Raw genomic sequence first — 26986 nt, forward strand, 5'->3', positions numbered from 1 at the left:
CCCTCAGACTATGGAATAGCTTGTGGTGCTATCTGGAACCAAAAGTGTACTAAAGATATAATATATATCAAGGAAAAGAGTTTACTTACGATAATGAGCCGGCCGTCAGCGAAGAAGAATCGCCGCCTCGGCGAAATCGTCATTTTTCGCAAAACTCAAAATCAAAACCAGCCATAGAATCGTTTTGAAAGTACTACCATTGGATTTACCACACAATTTTACGTTTCTTTCTGTAAAGTCTTTCTTTGCTAATTTTAAATATTAACGCATTTAAACACATATTTACCGAGATACAGTCATTTCAAATATCATACATATCATCATGTTTTCTCAACATATTAATAAGAAAAATTAGTTAATATACAAGTAATAATAATTCTGATGAGCTTAATAATAAATGGATATTAAAAATTTACGCATTTATTTATTCATCATTTATTTAGATATTTTTTTTATTTCTTCAAGCTGCTGGAAGGTCATTGCCTCGCAGAGCCTCTAATTACTAAGTAAATAACTCCTATGTCTACAATGTCATCAGGGTGTTGGATGCTCATTGGAGAGAGTACTGTCTGAATCAGGGTGTAGGATATCCAATGGACAGAGACCTCCCTGAATCAGGATGTTGAATATCCAATGGAGAGAGTCCTTCTTTTATCTGGATGTTGGATATTCGACTCCAACATTCTGATTCAGACAGGACTCTCTCCAGTGGACATCAAATATCCTGATGACATTATAGACATAGGAGTTATTTACTTAGTGATTGGAGGCTCTGCGAGGCAATGACCTTCCAGCAGCTTGGGGAAATAAAAAAAATATCTACATATATGGCGAACCAATAAATGCGTAAATTTTTAATACCCATTTTTTATTAAGCTCATTGGAATTATTATTACTTGCTCTTCAGCTCATTTTTCTTAATAATATGTTGAGAAAACATGATGATATGTTTGACATTTGAAATGCCTGTATCTCGGTAAATATGCATTTAAACGACTTAATATTGAAAATTAGCAAAGAAAGACTTAACAGAAAGAAATGTAAAATTGTGTGGTAAATCCAATGGTAGTACTTTCAAAACGATTCTATGGCTGGTTTTGATTTTGAGTTTTGCGAAAAATGACGATTTCGCCAAGGCGGCGATTCTACCCGGGCGTCTTGGTTTAGCGCCATGATTTGATAATTATTTACTTTCTTTCCTGACGGCTGAGAAGTGTTGCCGACATGTCCCGAGGCACCATGCTTGCTCTAATCATTTGGTTTGTTTTTTATTAGTTGAGTTAGTCACTGACCAATTTTTATATCTATAAGAAATAAGGTAATTTTTTGCAGAAAAAAAATGTTTTTGCGGTAAAGTTCTTTGCAAAGACAGTTCTTGTGTCTTCGTGAGAGAAAAATCTGCCTAAAATAGGATGATGGATATTCTTTAACTTGCTTGTATTAATATCAGGATGTTGAATGTCCACTGATGGGAAACCTGTCCTTATTATCTGAAACATATTGGATATCTAAGGATGAGGGGCTTCCTACCTTATCATTAGGATAAAGAATTACCTCGAAGGAATAGGTAGATATAGGTGACCCACTGAGGAGAATGGTGCAAGAACCAATAAACATTGGATTCACCTATGGTGTTATAGAACCATCAGACTGAAATCGCTTATGGTGCAAGAATTATCAGACAATGGAATCGCTTATGGTGCTAGAACCATCAGACTGGATTTGCTTATGGTGCTAGAACCATCAGACTGTAATCGCTTATGGTGCTAGAACCATCAGACAATGGAATCGCTTATGGTGCTAGAACCATCAGACTGGAATCGCTTATGGTGCTAGAACCATCAGACTGTAATCGCTTATGGTGCTAGAACCATCAGACAATGGAATCGCTTATGGTGCTAGAACCATCAGACAATGGAATCGCTTATGGTGCTAGAGCCATCAGACAATGGAATCGCTTATTGTGCTAGAACCATCAGACTGAAATCGCTTATGGTTCTAGAACCATCAGATAATTGAATCGCTTATGGTGCTAAAACCATCAGACTGAAATCGCTTATGGTGCTAGAACCATTAGACAATTGAATCGCTTATGGTGCTAGAACCATCAGACAATGGAATCGCTTATGGTGCAAGAACCATCAGACAATGGAATTGCATATGGTGCTAGAATAATCATACCATTCAGTCGATTGTGGTGCAAGAACCCTCAGACTATGGAATAGCTTGTGGTGCTATCTGGAACCAAAAGTGTACTAAAGATATAATATATATCAAGGAAAAGAGTTTACTTACGATAATGAGCCGGCCGTCAGCGAAGAAGAATCGCCGCCTCGGCGAAATCGTCATTTTTCGCAAAACTCAAAATCAAAACCAGCCATAGAATCGTTTTGAAAGTACTACCATTGGATTTACCACACAATTTTACGTTTCTTTCTGTAAAGTCTTTCTTTGCTAATTTTAAATATTAACGCATTTAAACACATATTTACCGAGATACAGTCATTTCAAATATCATACATATCATCATGTTTTCTCAACATATTAAAAAGAAAAATTAGTTAATATACAAGTAATAATAATTCTGATGAGCTTAATAATAAATGGATATTAAAAATTTACGCATTTATTTATTCATCATTTATTTAGATATTTTTTTTATTTCTTCAAGCTGCTGGAAGGTCATTGCCTCGCAGAGCCTCTAATTACTAAGTAAATAACTCCTATGTCTACAATGTCATCAGGGTGTTGGATGCTCATTGAAGAGAGTACTGTCTGAATCAGGGTGTAGGATATCCAATGGACAGAGACCTCCCTGAATCAGGATGTTGAATATCCAATGGAGAGGGTCCTTCTTTTATCTGGATGTTGGATATTCGACTCCAACATTCTGATTCAGACAGGACTCTCTCCAGTGGACATCAAATATCCTGATGACATTATAGACATAGGAGTTATTTACTTAGTGATTGGAGGCTCTGCGAGGCAATGACCTTCCAGCAGCTTGGGGAAATAAAAAAAATATCTACATATATGGCGAACCAATAAATGCGTAAATTTTTAATACCCATTTTTTATTAAGCTCATTGGAATTATTATTACTTGCTCTTCAGCTCATTTTTCTTAATAATATGTTGAGAAAACATGATGATATGTTTGACATTTGAAATGCCTGTATCTCGGTAAATATGCATTTAAACGACTTAATATTGAAAATTAGCAAAGAAAGACTTAACAGAAAGAAATGTAAAATTGTGTGGTAAATCCAATGGTAGTACTTTCAAAACGATTCTATGGCTGGTTTTGATTTTGAGTTTTGCGAAAAATGACGATTTCGCCAAGGCGGCGATTCTACCCGGGCGTCTTGGTTTAGCGCCATGATTTGATAATTATTTACTTTCTTTCCTGACGGCTGAGAAGTGTTGCCGACATGTCCCGAGGCACCATGCTTGCTCTAATCATTTGGTTTGTTTTTTTATTAGTTGAGTTAGTCACTGACCAATTTTTATATCTATAAGAAATAAGGTAATTTTTTGCAGAAAAAAAATGTTTTTGCGGTAAAGTTCTTTGCAAAGACAGTTCTTGTGTCTTCGTGAGAGAAAAATCTGCCTAAAATAGGATGATGGATATTCTTTAACTTGCTTGTATTAATATCAGGATGTTGAATGTCCACTGATGGGAAACCTGTCCTTATTATCTGAAACATATTGGATATCTAAGGATGAGGGGCTTCCTACCTTATCATTAGGATAAAGAATTACCTCGAAGGAATAGGTAGATATAGGTGACCCACTGAGGAGAATGGTGCAAGAACCAATAAACATTGGATTCACCTATGGTGTTATAGAACCATCAGACTGAAATCGCTTATGGTGCAAGAATTATCAGACAATGGAATCGCTTATGGTGCTAGAACCATCAGACTGGATTTGCTTATGGTGCTAGAACCATCAGACTGTAATCGCTTATGGTGCTAGAACCATCAGACAATGGAATCGCTTATGGTGCTAGAACCATCAGACTGGAATCGCTTATGGTGCTAGAACCATCAGACTGTAATCGCTTATGGTGCTAGAACCATCAGACAATGGAATCGCTTATGGTGCTAGAACCATCAGACAATGGAATCGCTTATGGTGCTAGAGCCATCAGACAATGGAATCGCTTATTGTGCTAGAACCATCAGACTGAAATCGCTTATGGTTCTAGAACCATCAGATAATTGAATCGCTTATAGTGCTAGAACCATCAGACTGAAATTGCTTATGGTGCTAGAACCATTAGACAATTGAATCGCTTATGGTGCTAGAACCATCAGACAATGGAATCGCTTATGGTGCTAGAACCATCAGACAATGGAATCGCTTATGGTGCTAGAACCATCAGACTGGAATCGCTTATGGTGCTAGAACCATGAGACTATGGAATGCTTTATGGTGCTAGAATAATCATGCTATTCAGTCGATTGTGGTGCAAGAACCCTCAGACTATGGAATAGCTCGTGGTGCTATCTGGAACCAAAAGTGTACTAAAGGTATAATATATACCAAGGAAAAGAGTTTACTTGCGATAATGAGCCGGCCGTCAGCGAAGAAGAATCACCGCCTCGGCGAAATCGTCATTTTTCGCAAAACTCAAAATCAAAACCAGCCATAGAATCGTTTTGAAAGTACTACCATTGGATTTACCACACAATTTTACGTTTCTTTCTGTAAAGTCTTTCTTTGCTAATTTGCAATATTAAGGCATTTATACATATATTTACCGAGATACAGCCAATTCAAATATCATACATATCATCATGTTTTCTCAACATATTATTAAGAAAAATGAGTTGATATACAACTAATAATAATTCCAATGAGCTTAATAATAAATGGGTATTTAAAATTTACGCATTTATTTGTTCGTCATTTATGTAGATATTTTTTTATTTCTTCAAGCTGCTGGAAGGTCATTGCCTCGCAGAGCCTCCAATCACTATGTAGATAACTCTTATGTATACAATGTCATCAGGATGTTAGATATCCACTGGAAAGAGTTCGTTCTGAATTAGGATGTTTTGTGTCTTCGTGAGTGAAAGCTCTGCCTAAAATAGAATGATGGAGATTCAATAACTTACTTGCATTAACATCAGGATGTTGATGGTCCTCTGATGAAAACCTGTCATCATTATCAGAAACATTTTTGAAGTCTAAGGATGAGGGGCTTCCTACCTTATCATTAAGATGTAGAATAACCTCGGAAGATTAGGTGGATATATGTGACCCACTGAGGAGAATGGTGCAAGAACCATAATACATTGTATTCACCTATGGTGCTATAGAACCATCAGACTGGAATCGCTCATGGCGCTAGAACTATCAGATTATGGATTGCATTATAGTGCTGGAACCATCAGACTGGAATCGCTTATAGTGCTAGAACCATCAGACTAAAATGGCTTGTGGTGCTAGAACCATCAGACAATGGAATCGCTTTGGTGCAAGAACTATCAGACTATGGAATGACTTATGGTGCTAAAACCATCAGACTAGAATCGCTTATGGTGCTAGAACCATCAGACTGGAGTGGCTTATGGTGATAGAACCTTCAGACAATGGAATCACTTATGGTGCAAGAACTATCAGATTATAGAATGCATTATAGTGCTATAACCCTCAGACTGGAGTGGCTTATGGTGCTAGAACCATCAGACTATGGAGTCGTTTAGGATGCTAGAATAAACATACTATTTAGTCAAGTGTGGTGCAAGAACCCTCAGACAATGGAGCAGCTTGTGGTGCTATCTGGAACTAAAAGTTTACTAAAGGTATATAATATATATCGAGGAAAAAGAGTTTACTTACGATAATGAGCCAGCTGTCAGCAAAGAGGAATCACCGATTTGGCGAAGTCGTAATTTTTCGTAAAAATCAAAATCAAAGCCAGCTATAGAATCGTTTTGAAAATACTACCATTGGATTTACCACACAATTTTACGTTTCTTCATTTAAAGTTTTTCTTTGCTAATTTACATATTAAGGTATTTTAAAACATTTTTATCGAAATCCAGCCAATTCATATATCAAACATAGCATCATGTCTTTCCCCCGCATATTATTAAGAAAATTGAGTTGCTGAGCAAGTAATAATAGTTCTAGTGAGCTGAATAATAAATGATTATTAAATATTTACGCATTAAACATTCATCATTTATGATATATTATTTTTTTCTTCATGCTGTTGGAAGGACCTACCCTAGCAGAGCCTCCAATCCCTATTTAGATAACTCCTATGTCTACAATGTCATCAGGGTGTTGGATAGCCCCCGAAGAGGGTCCTGCCTGAATCATAATGTTGAATATCCACTGGAGAGAATCCTGCTTGTATCAGAATGTTGGATGTCCACTGGGGAGAGTACTGCTTGTATCAGGATGTTGGATGTCCACTGTGGAGAGTACTGCTTGTATCAGGGTGTTGGATGTCCACTGGGGAGAGTACTGCTTGAATAAGGATGTTGGATGTCCACTGGAGAAAGTACTGCTTGAATCAGGATGTTGGATGTCAAATAAAGGGAAACCTACCCTCATTATCTGAAAAAATTCGGATATCTAAGGATGAGGGACATCCTATAATATCATCAGAAGGTAGAATGCCCGTGGAGGAAAACGATGGGTGTAACCAGGACAAAGAAGTCCTTTTAAGGCGAAACATTCCAGAATTATATCAAAAGGAAGTAGATATCCTAAGGTGCGAGGTGTTCCCTCAGTATTCACAGCGTAGGGTATCAATAGTTCTACGATATGCCTTCATTGTCATCAGGATGTAGGATATCGAAGGGAGTACTCCTGAAAATAGATTAATTGTATGAATAAGTAAATAAATAAATAAATAAATAACAAATAAGTATAGCAACATTATACGATGCATCACACAGCAAGCCGGTCATTTTTCCGCAGAAACCTATTCTGTTTTTTCATCATAAAATTACATTATATTTTATAGATATAATTTTCAATATTAAGGCATTTAAACACATAATTACAGAGATACAGCCAATTCAAATATAAAACATATCATAAAAATTTCCTAACCTATTCTTAAGAAAAGTGAGTTGATGATCAAGTAATAATAATTCTTATGAGCTTAATAATAAATGGATATTACAAATTTACGCATTTCTTTGCTCGTCATTTATGTAGATATTTGTTTTTATTACTTCAAGACGTTGGTAGGTCCTTGCCTATCAGAGCCTACAATCCCTGTGTAGAAAAACTCCTTCTGCAATGTCATCAGGGTGTTGGATGTCCACTGGAGAGAGTCCTGCCTGAATCAGGATGTTGGATATCAACTGGATGAGTCCTGCCTGAATCAGGGTGAATATCCACCGAAGAGAGTCCTGCTTGAATCATAATGTTAGATGTCAACTAATGAGAAACCTACCCTCATTATCAGAAAATTATCGGATATATATTAGGATGAGGGGCATCCTACCTTATCATCAGGCTGTAAAATACTCGCGGAGGAATACGGTGGGTGTAACTAGGATATACGAGTCCCACTGTGGCGAAACATTCCAGAATTATCAAAAGAAAGTTGATATCGTCAGATGCGAGGCTTATCTTCAGTATTCACAGTGTAGGACATCAACAGCTCTGCGATATTCCATCCTTGTCGTCAGGATGTAGGGAGGATGTATCCAAAGGAGTACTCCTGAAGGAAGAATAATTATGCGTATAAATAAATAATTAAATAAATAAATAAATAAATAAATAAATAAATAAATAAATAAATATTCCAGCTTTATATGATGCATCACACAGCTAGCTGGTCATTTTTCAGCAAAACCGTATTTTGTTTTCTGCAAAAAAAATATTTTTTTTAATAGATATAAAAAATGGGCAATGATTAAGTCATTGTAATAAAAAAGTAATAAAAAACGGATCAAATGATAAAAGCAAGCATTGTGCCTCGGGTTATGGCGGCCACACATCTCAGCCATCGGGGAAATAAGTAAATAATTATCAAATCATGGCGCCAAGAAAAGATGCCAGGGTAGAATCGAAGTATCGTCGAAATCGCAATTTTTCGCCAAATTATAATCAAAATCAGCCATAGAATGGTTTTGGAAATACCACAATTGGACTTATATACACAACCTTACGTATTTTCCTGTTAACTCTTTCTTGACTAATTTTAAAAAAATAGAACCTTAACATATATAAGGAGATTTACACTTTACACTTGCCAGAAACGACGCTGTGCGTATTAGTGGCTTTTAGTTCTATGTCTTAGCTCTATCTATAAAAATATATATATACATATAATATATGACAGAGTCAGACCATGAAGGAATGATTCTTAAGTACTTTCGTATTTAATAATACATCTACAGAAAAATAGATTTACTTTTCAGTGGGTTGGATATATAGGCAGGAAAGAGGAGTGGTGAAATACAATGACTTTAATGAGATAAGGGGATAGGAATAAGGTATTAGTGAGATAATATCTCCTTATCTCATTAAAGACATTGTACTTGACCTAACCTTACCTCTTTCCGGCTTATATATCCAACTCACTGAACTGCAAATCCTGGGGCACCGCTCCTGTGCCAGGTAATGCCACTACGGGCTCACCATAGCCCGTGCTACTTGAAACATGTTCCGAGTAGCTGAATCTATAATAACAACAACAACTGTAAATCCTCCCTCTGCAATATGATATCTTCAGCCCACTAAGTAAGGCTGGTTAAATATCCCGAAAGGAATCCACATGGAAATAGCAGTTTGGTTATGTAGACTACGTTTAGATTACAGATGCAACTGGGAAATTAGTGAACCCAGAGAGTGGAAATACATCTTCTGCCAAATAATCACAGAAAAACCACTACCTCACTATGTCCTGGAATGTAAAGCAACCGATGACCTTAGAAGAGCTTTAAGAATCCCTGAATCTTGCAGTAACCACCCTGAAGCCATCAACACTGCCATTCATCTGGAAATGAAAAGTGTCCAGCAGCTGAACACCATTATAAATACTGTCAGGCAGTATCCTCCCTCGCTATGGCAGCAACATAGTAACGTCTGACGATTTAAATGCGAGCACAGCAGGCAGTATATCCTTTATGACCAAAAATCACATTCACTCCAAAAAAATCTACCTCTTATGGGCTATTTATGCCCGTCCCACCACTTGGGGTGACTTAATCTTCCTCAATCAATCAATCTGTAAATCCACCCTTTTGAAGCCGTATTATTAAATATTAAAGTAGTTAAGGAAATTTCTGTCTTAATTTTTCCTTCATGGTTTAACATTGTCATATTGTGCATCAGGTGTTAATTTCTTCGTGATTTAATACACACACACACACACACACACACACACACACACACACACACACACACACACACACACACACACACACACATACACACACACACAGCATGTGTGTGTGTGTGTGTATACTGCTCCCGGAGTATGCGGCCCCAGCATGGAGCCCGTACCTTGTCAAGCACAAGACGAACCTAGAAAAAGTTCCGAGGTATGGCACTAGGCTAGTCCCAGAACTAAGAGGCATGAGTTACAAGGAAAGATCACACATTCACTAAACAAAAATCTACCTCTTACGGGCTACCTATGCCCATGCCACCACTAGAGGTTACTTAATCTTCATCAATCAATCTTTAAGGTTGTTTGAAATGCACCTCATGATACTGGAAGACAGATGGGGAAGGGGAGACATGATCACTACCTATAAATTTCTCAGAGGGATTGACAGGGAAGATTAGGATAAACTGTTTAACACGAGTGGTACGCGAACATGGGGACACAAGTGGAGACTGAGTACCCAAATGAGCAAATGAGCTACAGGGACGTTAAAAAGAACGTTTTCAGTATCAGAGAAATTAACAGGTGGAATGCATTAGGCAGTGATGTGATGGAGGCTGACTCCATACATAGTTTTAAATGTAGATATGATAGAGCCCAGTAGGCTCAGGAATCTGTACACCAGTTGATTGACAGATGAGAGACGGGACCAAAGAGCCAGAGTTCCGCCCCCCAGAAACACAACTAGGTGAGTTCACACACTTACACACCCACACACACATTTTATATATATATATATATATATATATATATATATATATATATATATATATATATATATATATATATATATATATATATATACACACATATGTGTGTGTGTGTGTAGATGTGTCAGGTGAAGTATAAATCATACTGTAGGCGCAGATGACGATAATTAACAGTAAAGTGAGGGGACAAGAAATAGTTACATTGGGAACTCTGTAAATACGATCGGTTCATTGCAGAAATATGTTCCCTAGAACTCAGCGAGGTACTGCTTGATTGGGATATAAAACGTTCAAATTTGAACATAATATTCTTCTTTCACGACAGTTTGTTCAGTGCGTCGATTTATCCGGATAATTATGTATTAAAACATTCATTACAACGAGACACTGAAGCTGCAGAATTAAGCCACAGATCGGAGAGCTAAGAAAAATTTCCCTCCACCAGGTAACATGGGAACGCGATGCCAACAGTCCAGGGTCGAAGGTCACAGTGCTTTGACCATTATGAGCAGCCGCTAAAGCCCCGCGAAACTTGCCTCGAGGTCGGGTATATCACAGGTGTGACGACCAGGACCTCCATTACTGTCATGTGGCGCGCCTCGAGCTGCAGTTGGGCAGACTTACCCCGCCGGCGGTAGGTATAATGGCAAGGAATTTATAGCTAATTAACTAACAACAGGAAAAACACTGCCCAGAGAAGGAAATGCGGGACATCACAGGGGAAGGGTAAGGGAGGGGTTGAAGCCCACAGGTGGGGAAAATACATCAGCAGGGAAGGAGGAGCTGCAGCAGAAGGCGCATCAGAAGTGAGCAGGGAGGTGGCGCAGGAGGCGGGCCAGAGATCGTAAATCACACGTTTGGCGAAGCCTTGCTTGCTGAAGTCACCTAATTACCGACAAGTTCTCTGCCAACCTGTGGTAATCTCCTTTCCTTGATCGACATTACATCTGTATTCCTATATTGAGAAAGCGATCTGTTCTTATGAGGCCCGTTGAACAGCTCAGTGGACAATGCAATAGCAAAATAAGGCAACATAAATGGGCGGTCCCAGAGTGAGTGTGGGAACTGGTAGTAGGCGGAGCGCCGATTCCAGGCAGTCGCCCGCTAACCTCGGTTGAGGACACACGTACGCCGTTGCCGCTCCGTCCGTGTTCGTCGTGCAAGTCTTGACTAAAGCTCTCAGGTCGAGACCCAACCAGTGTGGCTACATCCTGCTGCCTGTCCAGGGTGGGTCATGGTCCAAACATGTTAATAACACATTCATTTTCTACAACTGTACTGGGGGGGCGGTAGACAGATCAAATACCCCCAGTAATCCTACTTAAACATTTTTAAGAACCACGTTTAGCGTAAGAAAGTATAAGTTTAAAATGTTTTGTACAATATAACAGTATAATACTTTGTTTTTCACATGCCCGTTGGTATGTCTAGCCCATCAGTTCTTGCTTTTTGATGATGCTCTAGGTTTTCAAGTTATCGATATATTACAGACCAATTTTCAATTATTAATTTTTCCCTATTCGGCTCGCTGAGCATTGTCGTGATTTTACAGTTACCTAAAATGACGAGTTGGCCAATTACGAGCCATAAATATCAAAAGTTCACTGATCTCTCATAACAATAATATATTTCATGGACCATTTTAATAAGACAGCACTCGCCGGTAGAAGCAACAAGACAGTGCTAAAACACATCATATAGCCAATTTAGCGTACAAGCTGCTTATCATTTCGTAGTTCGTACACAGTGGGAAGGTGGTGGTAGGAGGAAAGTACTGGTGAGAGACCTGCGCTCCCCAGTACACTAAACGGGGAGTCGCCCTGTCATGATGAAATCAAAACAACAGTGAGACGCACGTGGTGTCTGAAACAAGATTGAGGAAGCAAGCGCCGTATTGTTGCTCACGGTAAGTAAGAATAAATTAAGACATACAATCTAAATACATTTAATGAATGATACTGGTGTAATACCTACTGTCCGGACCTTCCTGGGTATGTGTGATTTTGCAGTCAGAGCCCCGATCCTGTGCCAGGTGAGTCCACTACGGGCTCACCATAGCCCGTGCTAGTTGGAACTTTTGGTTCCGAGTCGCTGAATCTAAAACAACAAATACAACATGTGGTGTTGGGAAGTGACAGGCCTCGGACGAGGACACTACTACAACTAGTCTCAAGGCAGCCTTCAAGACCTGTATACTTTCTCGTTTCTTGTATCATCCCAGTGTCAATACAATTTAAATATCATTTATGGATTTAACATGCCCAACGTGACGATATAAAAATTAAATGGCTCAATGACGGAAGTGACAGTGAACTTGTAGTGTAAACTAGGTGTGCCAAAATGAGTAGCAAGGTTCACTGTTGCCTCCGTAACCAATTGTGGCACTGCTTGAGAGTCAGGCACTTGGCCCTTCCTCCTGACACGCGGCGAGGGACCTCAATGCTGCCAGCGCTTTTCTTACTGTAAATATTTAATGCTGCTCTGTTCTTACGTTCCCAAATTCGTATTATTCTCCTGTTGTTAGTTACAAACACAATTATTGGCATATTACATGCAAATCCAACTATCGGTCATTGCTGCTTTAAAGCGTGTAGGAGTTTGTTAAAGCTAATTTCGTTATTACTCGTGCGAGCATTGATTAGTGGCAAACATGTTGGTTTTCACGATTCGCTGGTGCAGATCGCGGCGTGGAGTGGAGGGTAGTGAGAAGCAGAGGTATTTTAAGGTGGGTCCAGGGAGAGGGTAGAGGTAGTTAAAGGTATGACGAGGGTAGAGGTAGGTAAAGATAGGGAGAGGGGTAGAGGTGGGTGGGGGAGGGGCTGCAGAGAATTGCGACGGCTTTGAAGGCAGCGTGAGGGGCGTGGGAGAGTCTGAAGGACATTGTGAGGTCGTGGTGGACAGTGTGGGGTCGTGGTGGGTAGGTGGGGTCGTGGAGGGTAGTGTGGGGTCGTGGGGGGGCAGTGTGAGGGTGGGATGGATGGAGGAGGTTGAGGGGTAATGTGACTGCAGGGAAGGAATCTGCACTAAAGTATGAGGAAGTAGTTGGAGGAATCCTGGAGAGTAGTGTGGTGTGGTGGTTAGTTGGGTGGAGGGTAGCATGGTGAGTCGGGGAGCCTGGAGGACAGTGAAGGCAGTGTGTGAGTGTAGTTTGTGGAGGGTAGTCCTGGAAAGCAATGTGAGGGAGAAATAAGAGGAGGGAGTCTGGAACACAGTGTGACGGCACGATGCTTGGAGGGCGTGGTGGGTGGAGGACAGTGTGTGGGCGTGATGGGTGGTGGATAGTGGGGGGCGTGGTGGGTGGAGGATAGTCTGGGGGCGTGGTGGATGGAGGACAGTGTGGGGCGTGGTGGGTGGAGGACAGTGTGAGGGCGTGGTGGGTGGAGGACAGTGTGAGGGCGTGATGGGTGGAGGACAGTGTGAGGGCGTGATGGGTGGAGGATAGTGTGAGGGAGAGGTGGGTGGAGGTAGCACGGAGGGCATTGTGAGGGGTCTACCTGTTGCATTATTATTTAACTATCCTGACGCTGGATTCCTTTGTCGAACCAGACCTTAAAGTTGTATATGGAGGTGGCTTCAAAACCTTCTTCTTTCATTGCATTCCAGTTGTTGACCACCCGTACAGGGTACGAGAATTTCCTTGCATTTCATCGACCCACTTGCGTTTGCAGCTTTCACTGGTCGTCTCATGCTAATTTCTTTCTATTTTAAAAGGCTGTTCTTGTCTACCTTGTCAAGTCCCCGTTGCATCTTGAAGGTTGTGATCATGTCCCCTCTGTTTCGTCCGGAAGGAACCTGGTGGGAAATAACTGGGTGTGGTGGGTGGAAGTTTCCAGGAGGGCAGTGTTAGATCGTGTGGACCAAACCACACACTAGAAAGTGAAGAGAAGACGACGTTTCTGTCCGTCCTGGACCATTCTCAGGTCGATTGTATTAGAACATGGTTGGTTGAGGAACTCTTGAAGTCATTGTGAGGACATTGTGAGTGAAGGGAGCGTGGAGGGTGGTGAATGGAGGGAGCCTGGAGGGGGGTGAATGGAGGGAGCCTGGAGGGCAATGCGAGGACTTGGTAAGTAAAGGTAGCCTGTGAGGGGGGCAGTGGGAGTGAATGCCTGAGGTTCATCAGAGAGCATAACGTTTATCATGTATTATGTTTAATGTGTCAAATTTATTATATTAACCTGAATACAACCTCAGACAACAAACGCAGACAACACCAGAAGTAAAGACACTTCTGAACCACTGGTCTATCTGCTTTTTTCTCAAATACCAAGCTCTTATTACCAATTATGCCATCACAAAACACCTTTACCCGCAAATCTGCCACCCTAAATCCACTACTCCAGACCTCTGCCACCCTCAAACTTTCCAACCCACAAATCTACCGCCCAACGTCATTACCCACCAACTCTGCGACCCCCCAAACCTCCCCTACTCCCAATTTTGGAACCCAAATCCCACTATCCCACAAACTCTGCCACCTTCTCTCTCCTATCTCCAGCTGTTCCACCCTAACTCCCTTACCCTCAACTCTGCCACTCTCTTTCTCCCAATTCCACATTCAATGAAAGCAACTTCCAGATTCATATTGAGAGATTAACTCCTAACCTGACACCTGGAAAGACTTTCAGAAAGTTTGACAACAAAGCCATCAGAGCACTGACTACATCCTACCTAATTAATATCTATGGATATGTAACTCTGGCCTACAATCTCTATCTAGGACAGCATATAAAGTGAGACAGGCGTTTAAGGATGTTTTGAAGTTGAGGGGAATATAGCTAATGGCTTGGAGAACACGATATAATCATACTAGACGAGAGGTGACCAAAATACGTTCAATGTAAATGCACAAAATATATATTTTCGATTAAATTTTTCAAAGAGACAGTGTTCAGAATAAGAGTCAAATTAGAAGCCATGAGTGAACACTAGAGATGAAAATTAATGAGGAAGAGATCAGGAAGAAAGTGAAAGTTAAAGAGTTGCAAACAAGAGGAATACATTACGTCAACATTGTGTATGTTTGATGTTAAACATTAAAACGTCAGCACCAGCAATCAACAGCCAATTAAAAAATAACTATATTCTACTCACTTCAAGACCCCGAAACAACATAGAAGCAACAAGAGAAAATATGGGTCAATATGCATTCTGTAGTTACTTTAATCATTATGTTCTCAATTGCAACTAATTCCCATTGATTTGTGTCATCTCACCCAAAAACATTTGTGTCATATCACCTCACCCAAAACGAATATAAGCATGAAATGATATGTGTAAACCCGCCTCTGAAAATGTGAGAAGTCCTTGCGAAACGCTTCTAGGCGTTATACCATAAATAAAAAAGATGAGAAAATGAACTTTGGAGAGTAAATTTTTCAATTACCCCCGACAGTGAAGAAAAACGTAAGAAATATTGAGAAGATTCGTGTTAGAATTATGATATATATATTATTATTAATTATTATATATATATATATATATATATATATATATATATATATATATATATATATATAAATATAGGGAAGGGAGTACCACCTCTAGCTGGAAGAAGGGGGACCCATAGCCTCGGAGGAAACCACGCATAACGCATTAGAGGGAATGTTTAGATCCCCTCCAATACAGTTTCTGTGTGCTTTTCTCCTACCACCCCCTTCCTTGAATATTTTTTGTGCTTTATTATGCATTGATATATATATATATATATATATATATATATATATATATATATATATATATATATATATCAATGTTTACTACTTACTTACAATGTTTACTACTTACAATGTTTACTACTTATGTTTACATAAATGACTATATATATATATATATATATATATATATATATATATATATATATATATATATATATATATATACTTTTACTGAATACTTTTATATATATTACTTTTATTTATACTCTTATTTATTTACTCTATTTACTTTTATATATACTTATACTGAATACTTTTTATTTTCTTCTCCGAGGCTATGGGTCCCCACATTGGCACCAGAGGTGGTACCCTCACAAACTTTTATATATATATATATATATATATATATATATATATATATATATATATATATATATATATATATATATATATATATATATATATATATATATATATGACCGAAAGGGTAAGATTAATAATACTAACACGAATCTTCTCAATATTTATAACGTTTTTCTTCACAGTCGAGGGTAATTGAAAAATTAACTGTCCAAAATTCATTCTTTTATTTTTGGTCTGACGCCTGAACGCGTTTCGTATTGCTTATTTCATTTTCAAAGACTCGTTTTCACCTAACATACATCATACTAATACTCGTTTTGGGTGAGGTGATATGGCACAAAAGTTTTGGGCGAGGTGACAAAGCTATGTCTGAACACGAATCAATGGGTATGAAAACATAAGAATGGAGGTAACTGCAGAAGGCCTATTGGCCCATACCTCCTCTTGCTGTTTCTATGTTGGTTCGGGTTCTTGAAGTGGGTAGAATATAGTTGTGCATTAATTGGCTGTTGATTGCTGGTGTTGACTGTCTAATGTGTAGTGCCTCGCTGATGTCGAGTCTCCGGCTATCGCTGTATTTATCGCTGATTTCTGTGTTGCTTGTTAAGATTTCTCTGGTGATGGTCTGGTTGTGAGAAGATATTATATGTTCCTTGATGGAGCCCCTGTTGTTTGTGCATTGTTAATCGCCTAGAAAGAGACGTAGTTGTCTTGCCTATATACTGAGTTCTTTGGGGCTTACAGTCCCAAAGCGGGCATGTGAAGGCATAGATGACGTTTGTGTCCTTTAAGGCGATCTGTTTGGTGTCTGGGGAGTTTTTCATGAGTAGATTGGCAGTTTTTTGTTTTTGTAGTAAATTGTCAATTGACAAACGTAAGCTCCTTACATTCTCAAAGGATGGGTGTAAGAAGTGACCTTGGGAAACGCATCCTTAAACGTTAGACCCCCCAAAAATTGTGAAAATAAAATTAGAAAAGTTGAAAAATCAACTTTCCTGGAAAGTGAAGAAAACATAAAAATCCTTAAGCTTACCTTTTGGGTCATATTCAACAACATATGTTTACATAAATGACTACTACCAAAATATACTAGTTTATATATCTATCATCCTTTTGAAGATGTATTATTAACTACGAAAGTACATAAGGAAATTCCTGTTTCAATTCTTCCTTCGTTGTCTGACACTGTCACAGTTTTCATCACGTGATAATTTTCGTGATTTACACACACACCCATATTATATATATATATATATATATATATATATATATATATATATATATATATATATATATATATATATATATATATATATAATAGAGACAGTTCCTGAAGAGAATATGACCAGGAATAGGAGGAAAAAGAACCATTAAATTAATCAACAAATTTCTGAAAGTCAAAAAGTGGAAGAAATATTAAATATATATAAAAAACAAGAAAGATGGAAACGAGAAGCAAATGAGTAATTGTAATAACAAAATTTCTTTTAGACCAAGAGTAGGTGGAAAAATACAATAAACGTATTGAGCAGGTTATACAAGCGAACTCCATTCATAACTTCAAAAGTAGATATGGCAAAGAAAAAACTAAGGAGCAATTGCATTATATATCCAGCAGCCAGGACGGCGGGGTCGACGAGCTAAAGCTCGATCCTACAGGCACATATAGGGGATTAAAAATAAGTGAAAGCACACAATCGAGAGACCCGGGTTCAATCTCCAGCCCTAGCAGAACCCATTGGGCAGGGTTTCCTTTCAACCATTTCTCTGTTCATCTAGCAGTAAGTAGGTACCTGCAAATTAAACAACGGTCGTTGGCTGCATTATGAGGATCAGTATATGTGTACGAGAGTAAAATATATAGTATTCTAAAGGGGATATCGAGCACAGCGAGGTTGACAGAGATCACACCTTCACTAAATACTATGTTTACTGAAACTAAGTTCACTTCATCTTGCAAATATAACCTACAATAAGCATTCCCTGTTTTCTGCTGCAAGTTAAGGACTAATGACTCTCATAGCAGTTAGTATTTCTTATTTTTTATATGTACAGCAAGGAACAGAGTACAGCCATCAACATTGACCTGAGATTAAGGAATGAGGTCTAGTTGCTCGTTGAACTGATATTTCACTATAAATGAACAGACATGCAACCCTGCGCTTAACCTGCACTTAAGAGACCCCCCCTCTTTCTGTCTCTCTCTCTCTCTCTCTCTCTCTCTCTCTCTCTCTCTCTCTCTCTCTCTCTCTCTCTCTCTCTCTCTTTCTCTCTCTTTCTTTCTTTTTCTCTCTCATTCTCATAAACTAAGATTCATTAGGAATGGCAATGTTGTTTCTAATGAATCTACAAGTTAAGAGCTCATTTGAAGCTTGATCCGAGAGATTATTTACATTAATAATGATTAGAAGTATTAATCAAAATTTTATATTTATACTACAATCATGTTAGATACAGGATAAAGCTGGTGCCTAAGGTGTACCTGTAAGGAGGCCTGTATAAATCCTTCTGATTATATTTCTAGCATATCTACATATTGAGAAGTCATGTTCCAAGTGGAAGTCGTGCTAGTCAGCCTATGATTGAAGAATCGTGATGGAGTGATGTTCTTGAGAGTGAAAAAATCAACATGAAGCCATTATTTTGTGGCTATCAACTTCTAGTTGTTCAAGAAGTCTGGCCAAATGGGAAACCTTATTCATAACAATAACAGACCCAAAGAAAGTTCCTGCTGAGAGATGTGATTAAGAGAGAGCTGCAGCCACAGTAAATAGCATGCATAAGGAAGGGGGAGAGGGGTGTGGAGCTCTCCACTCGGGTCCTTCAGGGTCTATCACAACCATACTATACCACTCCTAAATACACGCTCAGTGCTACACCACTCCTAGTATCTGGATAATATATATTGGGCATATTACATACTAGGCTTCCACAATCTTCTCACTTTTATAATTTACAAGTATCCAGACTTTTGCATATAATTATACTGGAAAAGATACTCGACTAATGTCCGGGTTGGTCTGTCTTCTTCCCTCCCCCCCTTGCTCTCTCTCTGCCTCCCTCCCTACCCCCTATGTCTCCCTCTCCCTCCCTAAACTAACTCCATACCCCTTTCTCTCCCACTCTCTCTCTCTCTCTCTCTCTCTCTCTCTCTCTCTCTCTCTCTCTCTCTCTCTCTCTCTCTCTCTCTCTCTCTCTCTCTCTCTCTCTGTCTTGTTTGGATTAGCCGCACGGCAGGTGGAAGGAGGTGAGGTGTTTGCCATTGTCTAACTGTCTCCGTCTTTTCCTTTCCGTGTCACTCTCCCATTCTCTCTTTCTCCGTCCCTCTATTTCCTTCTCCCTCCCTCTCTCTCTCTCTCTCTCTCTCTCTCTCTCCCTCTCTCTCTCTCTCTCTCTCTCTCTCTCTCTCTCTCTCTCTCTCTCTCTCTCTCTCTCCCTCCTCCCCTGACCCTCCCCTGACCCTCCCCTTCACTATGGTGAGGGTGATCCGGGCGCTAGGTGGAAGGTGGCGAGGGTTGGTTTTGTGGAGTGTGAAGGCAGGTAAGAGGGAACCAAGACGACGTGCATATTTTAATTATTAACAAATAATGATACATTAATATACATTGCAAATTCAATGAACGTAGTAACATTTTATTTACTTGCACCATCGAAGTCTACAGACTCACGACCACCAGAGTGGAAGATAGGATACTCTAACGACCTAATTACGAATACCCACAATAAGAGAGGGTCCCAGATGTACACAACTGGTAACCAACTGAGACTTTCAACCTCTCCTAGCGTATCACTTGAGTCTGGTGGTATTACGTGATACCAGGCAAATAAATTGCAAACCACAATAAACGCTAGTTCGAGGCTCCAATGGTGCAAATGAATGAAAAGATATATTAATATCTATATATTTTTTAGCATGAATGCATAATGTAACATTATACAAAGAACAAGCACAAAGATTTTTTTTAGTTCAGTTGTTATGATATTCAACTTTTTTCATTGGGGTTCCCATTGGCACCGTGTCAAGTGATACTCGTTGCACTTCAGCCAACTCCAACCCGACCATGTGAGGCACGTAACCCACAGGAATCATGGTGTCAAGTTGAATGAGGCTAACCCCACAGTTTAACTCTACAGTGAAACCTCACCATCCAAACCTACCGCAAATCACCGCAGTGCAACACTACCATGAAACACCACTAATTAACCCAACCGTGAAACTATTTACCACTATCGCGAAACACACATACATAATACTCCTCTACTAAGTCGACTCCAACTCCTGTGTCACTGAACAACATATTGCCCCCTCGCCACACAGTTGCTCTCAACCCACACCTGGCTGAAACATGGACGCCGCCATAACTTTAACGCCCTTGCAACATATATTGCTTGAAATATACTCTATGCAATATTTCCCGGCCCACGGCACGCACTGCTTGCAACCTATACTCTTATATTGGAAACAATGTTGTAGCTGGGTGATTGTACTGAGACTTAGATATCGTTGTGTTCTCCCATGATATTAGCAAGATATAGTATTCAGGACCAACACTGGCCTTATAATCGCGTTTCTGACGGGTGAGTTTGTTCCAGATGAACATTTCAATCTGTTGTGGTTTAAACAAATAAAAATTGATGGTTTATTAGTCGCATATATCACCCTACTGGCAACTGGATACGGTACAGAAAAATTGTAAATAAAACGAGCATAAATAGCTGATGACAGGTAACTGAGAGCGTTATGAATGTCTTATGTTTCTGTTTAACTATTGCAATTAGTCGATTCTGGTTTGCTGCTTAAGAAAGGGGGAACTGTGTGTTAAACATCAGTGTGTAGCGTGACTCGCCTCAGTGTGCAGTGTGACTCGTCTCAGTAGGTAGTGTTACACGCGTCAGTAGACAGTAGGCATAAATACAAATCTGAAATATTACTATGTTATTAACTATATTCGGACAATTATATATATATATATAATTGTTATTTATATAATTTATATAATCTATATTTATTATATTAATATATAATTTATATTTATTATATATATATATAATTGTTAGTCAAATTGTTGACAATCTTTGTGTTTTATTCCAATATAAGCACACAGTTTTGGGTCCGGTGGTCTATTGCCGTTTAATATGTGTTTTAAAACTAGTTTTGAGAATTTAATTTGATATATGAGATGGCAACATTTTCCTGTCATATATATTTTGCTGCTGTGGACGTGTAGGCTGATGGCACCTGGACTCTGGCAACGAAACCTTAGGAATCTTGTCGACTACGCAAAGCAGAAGCTTCACAATTGGATGAATATAATGTGATTTATATCAAGGGGAATATCATCAAGATCCTGATCTAAATTTATTGAACCTACCACACCTATCTGCCTCTCTCTTTCACCATCTCACTTCATCTTATATCCACAGTAATATCACCACAATGGTGATATTCACACCATTTAACACTTTCACCACAACTCACAGGACATAATACCTTAACACCTGTCAACCATATTGGGCACGTCACTGAACAGCGCCTGTGGTATATATATATAAATAAATTGATGGAAAAGTCTACTGCGTTATCGCACCACACCATAATTACTCTGACAACAAGGCATCACCACAACCCTACTTCTCACAACTTCACCATACCTCACTATGTCACTTTACTTTCTACAACAATACTATCACACATTTGACAGAATTCTCATAATTTAAACATTCTCTTTTCGCAGTTTCACATTACCACGCCCCGAACACAGCCAAGGACGCCTTTTGCAGCATAAAACTCTCCTTCACAGCCTTATCCACACTTCACCACCTTCGATAACCTTCACCACATTCCCTCCCTTCAGCTTCTCACCCCTCCCTTCATCCTTTCTAAGATGTATTGATTAATATGAAAGTACGAAAGGAATTTCCTGTCTTAGTTTCGTTCTTGATCAGACATTTTATACATATATATTGGAAAATGAAATCACATTAACGAGATGTGCCAATGAGAAATTCAATTGTAGCTATGAGGAGGACTACTCATCTGCTCACTTGGTACTCCCAAGCACACGTCCTAGCCAGCACCTAAGGCACTACTTGGTCAAAAACAATAAAACCTTGGACTCTACTGAATCCTCTAGGGGTCCTGAAGCTTTGATCTGAAGCCCAATCAGTTTCACCCATCAGTTGGAAGCCTGAGGAATCATAGAGGATTCAGTTGAATTCAAGGCTGCATTGCATTTTGCCATATCGTTGTATAGTGGTCAAGGGTGGTTGTTTGGGAGTACCAAGTGAGCGGCTTCGTATCATTCTCATAGCTCCTGCTGATTTTCTCATAAATAAATAAATATATATATATATATATATATATATATATATATATATATATGGAAAGCACCAGTATATATTTATATTGAAATATTTATGAAAGCACCAGTATAAAAATCATAGATACTGGTGCTAGAGTTTAGATACTGGATTCACAGATTTTATACTGCTGCTTTTAGGCCGTTGGGAGTCAATAATTGGAATAACTCAGGGAAGGTTTTGCTAAACTCTACGGAAACTACATCCCCGATTTAATTTAAAACTTCATTATATATATTGCTCAAATCAATGAATTATATATATTGAAAATTGAAATGAACTCGGGCATGTGATTTCCGTAGAGTTCACCTAGGCCAGGAGTAATTCAAATTACTGACATCCTAATCGCACCAGTATATAAATCTATGATTTGTTCAGATGCAAAACCTTTTTTATGGGCAGCACAAAACGTTCACCAGACTGCGACACAGTGGTTGCCAAGATCAGGTTGGGTTACCGTTACCTGTGGCAGGCATGGCTACAGGTGACGGATCTCTCAGTCCTAGCACTCCATATGCAAACTCTGTGAGCAGGAACTGGGTTATGATCTTGCACACTACATCACCCAATGCCCAGTTATTACACCATGAGGACCCGTTGGCATGAGGTATCTGGAGGATAGCAATTACTTGCTTGACTCTCGTGTTTGTGAGGTTATCCTCATAGTGCATCAAAAATTGGAAAGTGTAGGTTACTGAACATATGGCCCTGTATGACTAACCATCCTGCGAGATAGGGACTTTTAGTATCACCTTATTCACTCTTGTGTTCCTGATGATATCCTGATAATGAACCCAGAGTTTGAGAGTACAGACTACTGCTCACATGCTTGTATGACTAACCGTCCTGTGTAATGGGTATTTTTATCATCACGTAGCTATCGTTCTTGACACACTCTATACTGCCCTTCATATAGTCTAGAATAGCTGCACAAATGCAGGTGTACCTAAATGTGTTGATACAAAAACATTACTCGAGTCGCAAGACAATCACAGTGATCAGGATAGGGAGTCGGGAAGAGTTATGGTGATGATGATAGGGAGTAGAGAAGAGTTATGGTGATGATGATAGTATAAAAAGTGAAGATATTATATAGTAAAGATGTAAGAGGAGGTGAGAGGGACAGAGGGTAGAAGATGAGAGGGGGCTGATAAGGGAATAGGATTGATGGCTAGATACATCGATAAATGGATAGACGAATGGACAGATGGATAGAGAGAGGAATAGAAAGATAGAAAGTGTGTGTGTGTGTGTGCGTGTGTGTGTGCTTGTGTGTGTGTGTGTGTGTGTGTATGTGTGTGTGTGTGTGTGTGTGTGTGTGTGTGTGTGTGTGTGTGTGTGTGTGTGTGTGTGTGTGTGTGTGTGTGCGCGTGTATCTATCTACCAAGCCAACAACTGTCCATCATCAGGACGAAGTGCCCAAAAGGTTCCTATTTTCAAGTAGACAAATATATAACTCAGGTAAAAAGAAATCTTTCTTCACTTATTCTATCCTGTCATAGGGATCGAACCCGCCTTCCTCGATTGTGATTCGATGACGTAACCAATGTAACTTAACCCCTCCCTCTCTCTCTCTCTCTCTCTATCTATCTCTCTCTCTCTCTCTCCCCCTCTCTCTCTCTACAAAACATTTAATAACTTGCGAAATCAAATTCAATGTATATATATGTTCAATATTTATTGATAATAGCTAGATTTCTTTTTCTAACATGATCAGTAATTATGATTTCAGCGGGCTTTTTAGTAATTCAATATTAATAATGGAAATAGTTTCTAAATTTTATATGGAAAGTTATTATATTATGTGTGGGAATACGAAGGAATATTTATGAGCACATTAACATATATATATATATATATATATATATATATATATATATATATATATATATATATATATATATATATATATATATATGTAAATGATAAAATAAAAGCCACATACTCACACACACACACACACACACACACATACACACACACACACTAACACACAGACACACAAACACACTAACACACACACATGCACACACTCACAGGAAACAAACGTAAATTCGAAAACAATATGAGCATTTCTTCTGTTTTGTTTTGCAGTTGACAACTTACTGCTTCCATATCTAGTTTTTATTGATTTTATTAATTTTTTTCCGCTGTGGTTTTTTTTAACAGTATGTCTTGAACGCACAGCAATCAAGGTAATAAGGAAACGCATAATACATGCACAAGGGGAAAAAAACACGAATTACTCAGAACCAGAAATTAAAAGATTTATGTTTCTATGTGTTTGCAATCTATTCTGCATCTATTTGACTTGAAGGTTGTATAGAGGTAACGGATGCAGATGTCAATGCCTACAGGGGTCAATGTTTGCAAGGGTCAATTGTGGCATTATCCATAGTTGCTGGGTTTAACAGTTGAATGTGTTAGTTCTTGGAGGGGTTAACAACTGAATGGGTCAACAGTTGCATGAAGTCTATGGATAAAAGGGTCAACAGTTGTAAGAATAAACGGATACAGACGTCATATGTTGCAGGTTGCAGGGGTCAAAGAGTTGCACGGGTCAAGGGAAGAATTAGGCAGGCCGGGATAGAGAAATAAACAACTGTTAACGATTAATTCGTCTTCCGTTTAGAGTGCGTTTTGTGTGGAACAGCATTCTACCTAATAATAAAGGCAATTGAGAGTAGTTAAAGGAAATTAAGTAACAATTGAGACAATTAAAACATTAAGGATAAGTAATGGAGCTTAACTGTACGATATAATAACAACAGGTATGCCAATATCTCGCCTATGATTAGTTACAACAAATGACTGTAGTTAATAATGAACGGTGGCACTAGAACCGTCAAGATAACATTGGTTATTCACCCGCTGTTCTCCAGATTTGTTACAATGAACAAAATACAAAGTGCTAGTGAATCAAAAAAATACACGAACCAACATCGTACCTAACCTAACCTTTCATTCCATAGAAACCTTGTCTTTTTTTCAAGTGCGCCGCTACTTTTCGCTGTATGCTTTTCACCATAACGTTCAAAATAAGACGTATTACATGAGTGGGAAAGGATGAAAGAGTAAATTCTTTTATGACTTTTACAAAGTTAAATTTTCTTGGGAAATGCAAATTTATAAATAAATATTTTCTTGGTGTTGTATACTAGTTGTGCCCAAGTTGAAAAAAAAATAAACAATTGAAAAAAAGGTGAAAAAAGATGTTTATTTGAACGGAATTGTGAATGGCAATTTGTATGACGTGAGAGTGGATCACTTATTCCTCTGAGCTTCAGTAGTAGTCAGGGGAAAAGTCGAAAATTTCAATTTGGCAGCAGGAGGCTGCTTCTGGAATCTTTCTTTAGTAAGACTACTCAATAGCTTGGTCAATAGAGTTTCGGCCTCACATCCTTGGGTTTCTCATTTTGAGTCTCCTAGAACCTCAGGGAAATGGAATCAGCTACCATGGCAGGTCACATTTACACAGACATAATATCCTTAGTGTAGCCGGGCTGAATTACTGGCAGGACAGCACACTACGTCTTATTTCTCATGTCAAAAACGATTAAAACTCATGAAGCCAACCACCGAGGGGAAAGTTAAAGGGCAACGAATGTTCAAACTATAATTTTATCAGTATAGATTTTTATATAGTCTTGTAGGATTAATTATAAAACACTCATAACATCTCCGAAGACAAGAAGCAAATAATATAAATGCTGCCTTTTGTTTATTGTGGAAATCACAGACAAAAGACTGAGCAACCCATTGTTCCAGAGAAGACAAAAAATATGAATTTGAAAAAAAATTCAAGGTAGAGCTAATTTCTGAAGAATTAAGTGGCTTTGGGCTGAAAGCCAATCAACCCTTAGAGAGTTATTAAGACCAATAATACATGCCTACTGACCATCCAACTATTATACCTCAGACCTGAACATGGAACAGGACTACAGAACACTCTGAGCATATATATACACCGAGATATGAGGTGCACCTTTTGTTGAATAAAGAGTTTCCCCAAAAAATCGTCTTTGAGATTGTGTCAGCCGGGTACATCTTTTGCATTCACGCATTTGTCTTCTGTCAACCGAATAAAAACATCTTTACTGAACGAAATATCCTCCAGCCAGAGGCGTTTGTTTGTTTTCTTTATTTCATACAACATACATAACTTTGTTTTTTACTAGAAATAGTTTTATAGACATTCAAAATAATCCTTGTATATCATTCCCGGCAACGTGATAATAAATTTCTATAATTTAAAGTGCCGTTGTGCATAGTTTGAGTGAGTTACATATCATCCATGTGCGGAGTATTGGTTTATTGGTGTGTCCTCTTGTCACCTACGGTGTGTGTCATCATGTCATCCATGGTGTGTTATATTGTCATCAATGGTGTGCCATCTTGTCACCCAAGGTGTGTCCTCTTGTCACCAACAATGTGCCCTCTTGTCACCCCAAGATATGTATTGACTATCTGAACAATTACCAATTAATTAATTATATTATATATATATATATATATATACACAGAGAG

At 38.7% G+C, this 26986-nt stretch overlaps 1 protein-coding gene and 1 long non-coding RNA gene across 2 annotated transcripts in view; one reads left to right on the forward strand and one right to left on the reverse strand.

The window, feature by feature from the left end:
• Positions 1-6155: 6155 nt before the first annotated feature.
• LOC138369389 (uncharacterized) overlaps positions 6156-26986 on the reverse strand; it is a 387359-nt gene continuing 366528 nt past the window's right edge. Inside the window, exons 2-3 of the long non-coding RNA XR_011229814.1 lie at positions 7477-7695; positions 6156-6830 (exon numbers count right to left, since the gene is read on the reverse strand). This is a non-coding gene — a long non-coding RNA (uncharacterized lncRNA). The remainder of the gene's footprint in view (positions 6831-7476; positions 7696-26986) is intronic.
• The window catches only part of LOC123755072 (lachesin), a 99830-nt gene continuing 84022 nt past the window's right edge, over positions 11179-26986 (forward strand). Inside the window, exons 1-2 of the mRNA XM_069332882.1 lie at positions 11179-11306; positions 11632-11985. The gene's annotated coding sequence lies outside the window, so the exon portion shown is untranslated. The remainder of the gene's footprint in view (positions 11307-11631; positions 11986-26986) is intronic.

Source organism: Procambarus clarkii, chromosome 28, assembly GCF_040958095.1.
Source record: "Procambarus clarkii isolate CNS0578487 chromosome 28, FALCON_Pclarkii_2.0, whole genome shotgun sequence".
In the NCBI taxonomy this organism is placed as follows: Eukaryota; Metazoa; Arthropoda; class Malacostraca; order Decapoda; family Cambaridae; genus Procambarus; species Procambarus clarkii.